The sequence below is a fragment of the Tamandua tetradactyla genome, chromosome 3 (assembly GCF_023851605.1).
Source record: "Tamandua tetradactyla isolate mTamTet1 chromosome 3, mTamTet1.pri, whole genome shotgun sequence".
In the NCBI taxonomy this organism is placed as follows: domain Eukaryota; kingdom Metazoa; phylum Chordata; class Mammalia; order Pilosa; family Myrmecophagidae; genus Tamandua; species Tamandua tetradactyla.
Genome location: NC_135329.1, coordinates 49,284,081 through 49,294,276, shown reverse-complemented (window position 1 = coordinate 49,294,276; position 10,196 = coordinate 49,284,081). Strand labels below are relative to the sequence as shown.

Genomic DNA, 10,196 nt, shown 5'->3' with positions numbered 1-10,196 from the left:
CTCTGAGCCTCGGGTGTCACACAGATTCCCAAAATTCCAGGGAACAACCAAGTTACACACAAAGAGCAAAGAATCTCAGAATTTAGAAATAACAGTTAAAACTAAGGAATAGATGTGACTGCTATAAGATCTTACATTCTAGGAACTTTTACAATGTGCCTTAATGAACCTTCTGTACTTTTTTATCAGGTGGCCCAATCTCTGCCCACGTTCTATCCCCTGATAACTTAAATGCTCCTGAATTCGATTCTTAGAGTTTGCTCATCATAGTTAGTTATATTAGTGAGACTATACCACATTTGTCCTTTCACTTCTCTTATTTCACTCAACATGATGTTCTAAAGTTTCATTCACCTAGTTGTATGCCTCATGACTTCATTCCTTCTGCAGTCACTCAATATTCTGTCATATGTACACTTTACAGTATGCCTTTCTTATCATCACCTTATGTATACATAGGCCACCTCCATCCGTTGGCAATTGTGAATACTGCTGCCATAAACGCCAGTGTGCAAATATCCATTCATGCCCCTACTTTCAGTTACTCCAAGTATATATTCTGATATTCTTTTGATATGACCCCTTTCTATTTAAGACTTATTAGCTTACTGGCACATATAAAATGACAGGGATTTCATCTGTGCATTCTCTATGCAAGCCCCAGAGTCAGTCATTTCTTTAAGGACCCTAGTTTCTTTTCCTGAGGAATGGTATTTGGAACCGAAGATCTCGGTATTTGCTATGCTTGTTGTTATAGAGGGTCATTGCTTCTAGGCCTATTTAGTGGTAAGCACTAGGAGACAAAAACATCTCATGAATTGATATTGCTATTCCCCCAAAAAAGTTAATATTGGAGAGTTTTTCCCCATGTGTTCATATCTATGTTCTTTTGTTCTGAATATCTTTTTATCTGTTTATTTATTTTAATCTACAGATTTTATTGAGATATATCCATACACCATATATCCCATCCAAGGTGTGCAACCAATGGCTGACAGTATTATCATATAGCTGGTGCAGGCATCACCACAATCAATTTTAAAACATTTTCATAACTCCAATACAAAAATTAAAATAAAAAAATATGAAAAAAAACCCAAAACATCCCACACCCTTCATCGTATTATTCTTATAATTTTTACCTTTGCTTTTTATTTAAAAATTATAAAAGAACTTAGTGACAAGAAAAATAATTTAATTTCTGTATGTAATGACATGTACATCTATTATGAGGCCAAACTGTAGCTTGCTTTGGACTCAAAGTTTTCAATTAATTCTCTCGAAGACAAGAATTGTCATCTGTTAGTGACACATTACATTTAAAATGTGGAATGGTTTTGTAAATTATTGTTATTATTTTTAACTTTATTGTTTTAACATCATGAAATACAAGTACAAAACATTGTACAAGTATATTTTTTACTACCTGGAGGTGAAATAATATGTTTGAGTTTTTACCAGAATCTGTATCGCCTGGTCCTATCTACCACCCATATCTTTTCACAGGGATTTCTTACCAGTCTTAGGAGGTTTCATTATGAATAAAAATACTCACAACTTTTAACACTGCAGATATACATCTATTAATATTCTTATTAAGTTGTTTTGAAGAACTGTTAAGAAATACAAAATCAACTTAGCCAAGAGTTTTCAGTGAGTTCACTCTGGCCAAGATCTCCTTTATACTGGTATTGCAAAGACCCTTATTAGGGATAAGAAAAAGTATAGCCTCAAAAAATAGCCCTCTTATTGTTTTGGCAAATTACCACTTCCTGAAAAGTCCAGATAACAATACATAGTTATTGGTTAACTAGCAAATCATGGAACCCCACTTCTGTAAGACAAATTCACTGCAACAGAGAACCATAAAACCGCACATGCATTAAAGAGGATACAAGTGTTCAAATTATCTGTCTTTCCTACCTCTAAACTGACTTAACCACATCGAATGAAAACAACATCAGCCAATTAAAAAAAAGTAAAATGTGTTAAAGTGTCCAACATTCAGCTTCCATAGCATACCTCGCAGTGTTCAGCCATTTCTCAGCTAAGAGTTTTCTTATGACAGAAAAAAAACTGACAAAGCAGGATTAATTTGTTGGCAAGTGTGAAAAAAAATTAAATCTGCTTATTTTATAAAATATCTTAAACTCCTTTTGTTTTTATAAATAAATAAAATGCTATTCCTGCTGTTAAAAAATCAGTTATGTTGGGTGGGCAATGGTAGCTCAGGGGCAGAGTTCTTGCCTGCCCTGCCAGAGACCGGGGTTCAATTCCTGAAGTCTGCCCATGCCAAAAAGAAAAAAAAATCAATTATGTCAATCTTTAAGGATAAATTTTGGGGTACTTAAAACACCATGCTTGGAAAACTGGACCACATTTTTAATTGTCAACATTATGCTTTGTTCTAGGCAGAATCATCTTTGTTTCTTCTTTTTACATCCCAATTATAAACCCTGGCCATATTGACTTCAGTGGTAGTAAACATATCCTGAAGAAAGTCAAGATTCTTTGTGACAGTTGATAACTTATTTTCCAACAATGCATGTGCCTCATCAATATCATATTCAAGCATTATATTTTAGTCCCCAAGCACAGACTCACTTTATCAGTAGGAGGAACTGAAGCTTTGCCGTAAAGGTTATTGGTCAGTAAGAATCTGGTCTCCAATGAATTGTCGGATTCTTTTCTCTTCTGAATGTATTTCAGAATTTCTAGAGTCTACTTAATTTCAGGAATCTGACCTTTATCTTCTCTTAGGCTTCTCTTCCTTTGAACAAGCTTGAGTTCAAAAGAAAATAAACTTATGCTTCTGGTACTGTTCATCCAGCTTCTTTAGTCCTGTATCTGCAGTCTCATTCCCAGGTTATTTCATGAAGGAATCTACATCTTCCAGAAACATGGCTTTGGGAATTCCCAGGTAGAGTCATCTCCCATTCCTTACATCACTTCTCCAAAGCCACAAGCTTCCTTAGCAGTTGCCATCTCAAGGGAGCCAATATTGTAAATTCTTTTATTTATTTTGAATATAGTTTTTTTTTTTTTTTTTTTTTTTTTTTTTTTTTTTTTTTAAAGGAAAGACAGAGAGAAGGAAGGAAGGATAGAAGGAAGGAAGAGAGGAAGAAAGGGAAACATCTTTTAAACATTTTCTTGTTTTTATTGTATTTTTGTTTCTCCGTTTTCGTTACATGGGCTGGGGCCGGGAATCGAACCGAGGTCCTCCGGCATAGCAGGCAAGCACTTTGCCCGCTGAGCCACCGCGGCCCGCCCTGAATATAGTTTTTTAAAAATATTTTTATTGAGAAATTTTCACACACACACAGTCCATCCACAGTGTACAAGCAATGCTCACAATATCATCACATAGCTGTGGGATCATCACCATGATGATTTTTAGAACATTTGTATGACTCCAGAAAAAGAAATAAAAAGAAAAACTCACACAGCACATACCCCTTACCCTTCCCTCTCATTGACCACTAGCAGTTCAATCTACCCAATTGTTTTTTACCTGATACCCTGCCCCTATTTTTTATCTATTTATTTTTCCTTTTTTTTTACTCATCTGCCCATACCTTGGATAAAAGAAGCACCAGACACAAGGTTTTCATAATCACACAATCATACTGTAAAAGTCGTATCATTAGACAGTCTTCTTCAAGAATCAAAGCTACTGGAACACAGCTCATAATTGTCAGGGATTTCCCTTAGTCACTCCAATGCACCATAAACTAAAAAGGGATAGCTATAAAATGCATAAGAATAATCTCAGAATAACCTCTCGACTTTGTTTGGAATCTCTCAGCCACTGAAACTTTATTTTGTCTCATTTCTCTCTTCCCTCTTTTGGTCCAAAAAGCTTTCTCTAGCCCATGATGCCGGGTCCTGGCTCATCCCAGGAGTCATGTCCTACATTGCTTGGGAGACTTACACCCCTGGGAATCATGTCCTGCACAGAGGAGAGGGCAGTGAGTTCACCTGCTGAGTTGGCTTAGAGAGAGAGGCCACATCTGACCAACATACTGAATATCTTGATTCCTAAAAGATTAATATTCATTTATTTATTTTATCCTATAATATACATGAAGCAATGTTTAAATTACAAAATCAGTATTACAATTTATAAAAAATATTCTTTATGAAGTTGTGTTTTTTTTTTTCTTTTTCTTCTTAAGAATACATTCTGAAGATTTACAGTCTGGGTGCTGTGACAAAAATGATTCCATACAGTTTTTTTCTTTGCAATTTTAAACTTCTGTTTATAATTTTAAGATTTCCTTTGTGATCTAATTTTTCTAACATAAAAAATGCATATTTCTTTTATCAATATTATAATAATTATACAAAAGATTGAATAATTAATTTAAAAGCATACCTCCAAATTCTCTTCCCCTTCTTTATCTCATCTACCCCATCCCAAATCATAGAAAGAAGTAAAACTTTTCATTGATTTCTGATTCTTTTTTCCCATGCTCCTTTTTTGCAGAAAACAAGCAACTGTCCATATATATATTCTTATTTCTTTTTCCTTTTTACCCCAAATATTGCATCTAAATGTCCTGTTCAGGGTTTTTTATAAGCACAGTATATCATAAAAATCTCTTGATAATAGTTCATAGAAATCTTCTTCATTGTTTTTTAATAGTCTATTTTCTGTAATAGATTTTAGAATTGCTTCATAATGAATACCACCAGTCACAAAGAATTATATTTTGCATATATTGGTATGCATTTGTGGGAGTCTATATCTTCAGGGTAAATTACTAAATGTGGGATTTCTAAATCAAAGGAAAAATCCATATGCAAATGTATTAGGAAATATACCCTCCATAGGGCTAGTAATATTTTGTACTCACAATACTAAATTATGAAGGATTATTCTCTTTAACCTAATCAACAGAATGTGTTGCCAAGCTTTTGAATTTTTACTAATATTATAGAGGAAAACATTACCTTGGTCTAGTTTTAACTTGAATTTCCCTTATAATGGATATTTTTTTCGTACGTTTAAAGGTTAATCTTTTGTGGTTTTAAATAATGTTTCCTTCTAAGTTCTTATTTTATTGATTTGTTCTTTTTTTTACTTGTTTTGGTTAACTATTGATTTATCTAGTGGATTGATCTGTTTAAATCAACATTGATTTATATATTTACTTTACTTTGCTTTAGTTAGTTTTGTTTTCTAACTCATAGTTTCTGCTTTTATCCTTATGAATGCATTTCCTTTCTTTCCTTCAGTTTACTTAATTGAATTTTTTTCAGAAACTTTTGCTGAATTTTATTTATTGTTTTCATTACATTATTTCATTTTGATACAATTAGCTAATGCCATGAATCCTCCCCTGATTATTACTTTAATTTTTTTACATTATTATTTACTTAATTATTACTTTAATTAAACCCTATGGATTCTGGAAGATAGCTTTTAACTATCATTATTTTGCAATTTTTTCTAATTTTGATTCATAATCTAATTTTGAGAAATTGAAAATTTTTAGATTGATTGGCCTTCTTAATTTGTTTTATTATCATCTAGTTTATTTACATTATGATCTGACAGAAGTGTTTGATTTCACCCAACTAACTGGAACTATTTGAGAATTGCTTTGTGACTTAATATATGGTAATTTATAGGAAATGTTTCAAATGTCCTCACAAAGAATATTTATTCTTTGTCATTTCTATAAGGATTTAAATTTTAAAATATATCTGTAAGGCATATGATTCAGTTAGTTGTTTAAAACCACCACCAGATTATCTGTCTTGATCCTATAGATGAACAGGTTCCATTGGGCTAAGTCATTCACATGTCTGGTGCTTTGGACAGAATGTCCAAGAGGGCTTAAATTTGCATCTGGAACTTTGGCAGAGATATGTATAAAACCAGAAAATGGTATACTTGGATGGCTAAACTTTTCCCTTTCTTCCTGTAATCTCAAGATTCACCTTCTTTAAATGGTTCCACTAGATTAATTCTTCCTGTGCTTTTATAACAAGGTAGTTAGACTTATTATACATTGGCATAAACCTGCCATGAGAGCAAAATCAGAAGCTTTCAAGCCAGCACCTGGAGACAGCCAAGGAAAATCAAGAGTTGAAAGCCAGCCCTGGAGCAGCAAAGTGAGAAACCCCCACAGGAACAGAGGCTGAAAACAATGGAGCTCAGGAACAAAGGACCAGCAGAAGCCAGGCATGTGACTTTCCAGCTGATAGATGTTGGGCTGGTTTGAAAGGATGCATATACCCTAGGAAAACCATGTTTTAATCCTAATCCCATTTTGCAAAGGCAGCCATTTCTTCTAATCCCTATGCAGTACTGCTGGAAACTTTAATTAGATTATCTCCATGGAGGTGTGATTCAATCAAAAGCAATTCTTGAACTGGATTAGGTGGAGATGTGTCTTCACCCATTCGGGTGGATCCTGATTAGTTTATTGGAATTCTATAAAAGAGGAAACATTTTGGAGAGTGTGGAGATTCGGAGAGAGCACAGAATTCTGCAGAGCCACGAAGCAGAGTCCACCAGGCAGACCTTTGGAGATGAAGAAGGAAAACGTCTCCCGGGGAGCTTCACGAAACAGGAAGCCAAGAGAGAAAGCTAGCAGATGATGCCGTATTTGCTACATGCCCTTCCAGCTGAGAGAGAAGCCCTATGTTTGCCATGTACCTTCTCACTTGAGAGAGAAACCCTGGACTTCATTGGCCTTCTTGAACCAAAGTATCTTTCTCTGGATGTTTTTGATTATTGCACATTTCTATACACTTGTTTGAACTGGGACATTTTCTTGGCCTTAGAACTATAAACTAGGAACTTATTAAACTCCCCTTTTTAAAGGCTGTTCTGTTTCTGGATATTGCATTCTGGCAGCTAGCAAACTAGAACAGAGGTGTTCCAGACCCATTCGCCTTTCTTGAGTGAAGATAATCTTGTTGATGTGTTGATGCCTTAATTTGGACACTTTCACTTCCTTAGAACTGTAAACTTGTAACTTATTAAATTCCCCTTTTTAAAAGTCATTCCAGTTCTGGTCTATTGCATTCTGGCAGCTGGCAAATTAACACAATTGTCTTCTGATTTGGACTCTTTTTAATGAGTTTACTTCAATCTGGGCTTTGTTTATTGGTATATGATGATCCATTTTTCTTTGGCTTTCTTCAAGATTTTCTCTTTATATCTGCTTTTCACAGATTGATAATGGTAGTTTCACTGATATTGTGTTTTCCTTTGTTTCTATTTACTCTTTCTGATATGCTCTGAGATTCTTAGAACAGTAGTTTGTCATAATTTATTTTGTAGAATTATCAGCCATTTATTCTTCAATTATTTTTTTTCTGTCCAGTTCTCTTATTGTTCTCTTTCTGGAATTCCAGTTGTGGGTATGGAAGACTATTTGATATCAGTGGTCTGGATCCAATCAAGATACAGTTACTATACACAATTTGAATGGGGAAAAGCTTGATGTATATTTTATGGGGTTGGAATGATGAGCTTTGACTAATAAGAAGTAAGATTCCAAATAATAAAGAAATATCACAGATATAAGGAAAAGTCAATACCTATAGGGGTGATATATAGTTTTTTAAGGAAAAGTCTCTATACCATCCCTTGGAGAAAGCAAGGCTGTTGCTCCTGGATGTTAACTCACTAAGGTGAAACACTCTGGGAAAATATCCTTTCTAGGGTTTTCCAAGAAGCCATCTGCAAGGAGGTTTTATGCTTTGCAACTTATTGAAATTGCTATGAGGGGTCATGGGTGAAACTTCTGGCCACCATGTACTACAGCTTCCAGGCACTGAAACAAAGCCCTAGAGAAGCTGTATGTGCTGCAGGAGCATTGTGAGAGGAGTGCAACAGACCTAGGAAGAAACAGTTCTTGTCTTTTTTAAATGTCCCTTCATCACCCTCTGCTGGCAAAGTTATCATTGTGCTTGCTGGAAAAGGACAAATATCTTCCAGACCCAGGTCTATTCTAACAGAGTAGGACCTGAAGGGTAGAATGGAAACTGAGAACATGACTTAATAACCACCATGATATTTTTCCACAGATCTTGGATTATCTGCTTTATTTCATTTCAGTTGATTTTGTTCTTCTGTTTCATTTTTGATAATCATATTGACTAGATTCAATTTCACTCTATTTCCTCAGCTGTGCCAATCAGTCAAGAAGCCCTTTGAAGTAATTCTTTATCTCTTCTTTCTTTTCTTGTCTATTGATTTTTAGAAATTTCACTTGATTTTTCTAGTTTCCTTCCCTCTTCTACAATTCCCCATATGTCCATGTTTAATATAACATTTCAACTACATTCTTTAACTCATTGATCATTTTTAATTTGCAGTCTTTTTCTGATAGTTCAAACTTCTGGGTCATATGTGAATCTGGTTCTACTGATTGCTTTATTTCTGAACAATTAGACATTTTTTGAAAATATTGGCTTTGGGCGTCTTGTGTGATTGTCAAGCAGCATGTATGGAAGAACAGTTGGGACTTAAGCAGAGTTTTACATCTAGAAATGGGCATCCTCTTCTGCAAACTATCAATTGTAAGATTGAATCAAGATTGCTGTATTGGTTTTTTTTTTAATTAACTTATCCTCAGTATATCATAGGCTTCACATTCCTCTAGTAATGTTAGGGTGTCAGAGAGTTTTTCTGTGTCCCTGCTCCATGGAAGAAGTCCCTTCCATGCTCTTGTCCCTCTTCCAATAATAGATTGCTGTTGTAGGGTAATTGTTGCTAGCCATATGGTAAAGGAAGGAAAAATCATTGGTTCTTCCAATTCATTCTAAGTCTTAGGCGGGACCTGTACACTTGTGCCTCAGTAGTGGCCACTGCTCAGCATTCCTGCTCTCATCATCACTGTAGTCAAATACTACCTTGCATCTTTTTTTAAATGGGAAAGCATTTCCTTCCATTAACTCAGGGGCAGGACATCTCTTCTCTATATTGTGTGGAATTCTGGGCCCAAAAACTTCTCTTGCCCTTTCCCTAGGGATAGATATCACTTCCTTTTATGCTTCCTTCAGAAAGAGAGGGTCTTTTTTTCTTTGGTTCCTGAGGACCAAAAAGGGGTTTTCTGTTATTTGTCCAGAGGCAAATTGGTTTTGCTTCCATCTACCTCCTCTAGTTGTTGGGGAAAGGGGGGGATTAAAGTTTTCTCCAGAACAATTAGGAATTTTGTTTTATTTGAGAGAAAATTCCAAGAAAACAGGGTTCGTTTGTGCCTCTCTTCCAGTTGTATCTCAGGATATTCTGTATAGCTAGGTACCAAGGTGGGGGCTCCTCCACTCTAGCTCTGTCCCTGATCTTTTTCATGAGCACCTGGTGGATACCTGTGGTGCAGGGCTTGAGAGTGTGAAGTTACCTTGTTTCTTGGGCTCCTTATTATGCTAAACAAATTTTCTGGCCACATTATGCTTTTAGGCATTTATTAGCTTTTTAGCTAAATGTTCTTATGTATTTTTATGGTGTTCTAGTTAGTTAATTGCCAGAATGCAATATACCAGAAACAGAATGGCTTTTAAAAAGGGGAATTTAATAAATTGCTGGTTTACAGTTCTAAGGCCAAAAAAATGTCCTAATTAAAACAAGTCTATAGAAATGTCCAATCAGGCATCCAGGGGAAGATATCTTGGTTCAAGAAGGCCGATGATGTTCAACATTTCTCTCTCAGCTGAAAGAGCCATGGCAAACACAGTCAGGGTTTCTCTCTCAGCTGGAGGGGCACATGGTGAACATGGTGTCATCTGCTAGCTCTCTCTCCTGGCTTCCTGTTTCATGAAGCTCCCTGGGAGGCGTTTTTCTTCTTCATCTGCCTCATGGACTCTCTGCTTCATGGTGCTGCAGCATTCTCTGCTCTCTCAGAATCTCCTCATTCTCTAAAATGTTTTCCCTTTTATAAGATTCCAGTAAACTAATCAAGACCCACCAAGTGGATAGAGATACGCCTCCGCCTAATGCAGCTAAACAATCACTCTTGATTAAATCACATCTCCAGGGAGATGATCTGATTACAGTTTCAAACATACAATACTGAATAAGGATTAGAAGAAACGGCTGCCTTTAGAAAATGGGATTAGGATTAAAATATGGCTTTTCTAAGGTGCATACATCCTTTCAAACCAGCACATATAGTCACTACCTCTTTCTCTCATGCTGTTTCAAAGTTGAAGGAGATCATGTGTCCAGCTTCTTCTCA

At 35.6% G+C, this 10,196-nt stretch overlaps 1 pseudogene; it reads right to left on the bottom strand.

Annotated features, from left to right (window-relative positions):
* Positions 1-2,353: 2,353 nt before the first annotated feature.
* LOC143676066 (prefoldin subunit 3 pseudogene) lies at positions 2,354-2,985 on the bottom strand (annotated as a pseudogene).
* Positions 2,986-10,196: the final 7,211 nt, after the last annotated feature.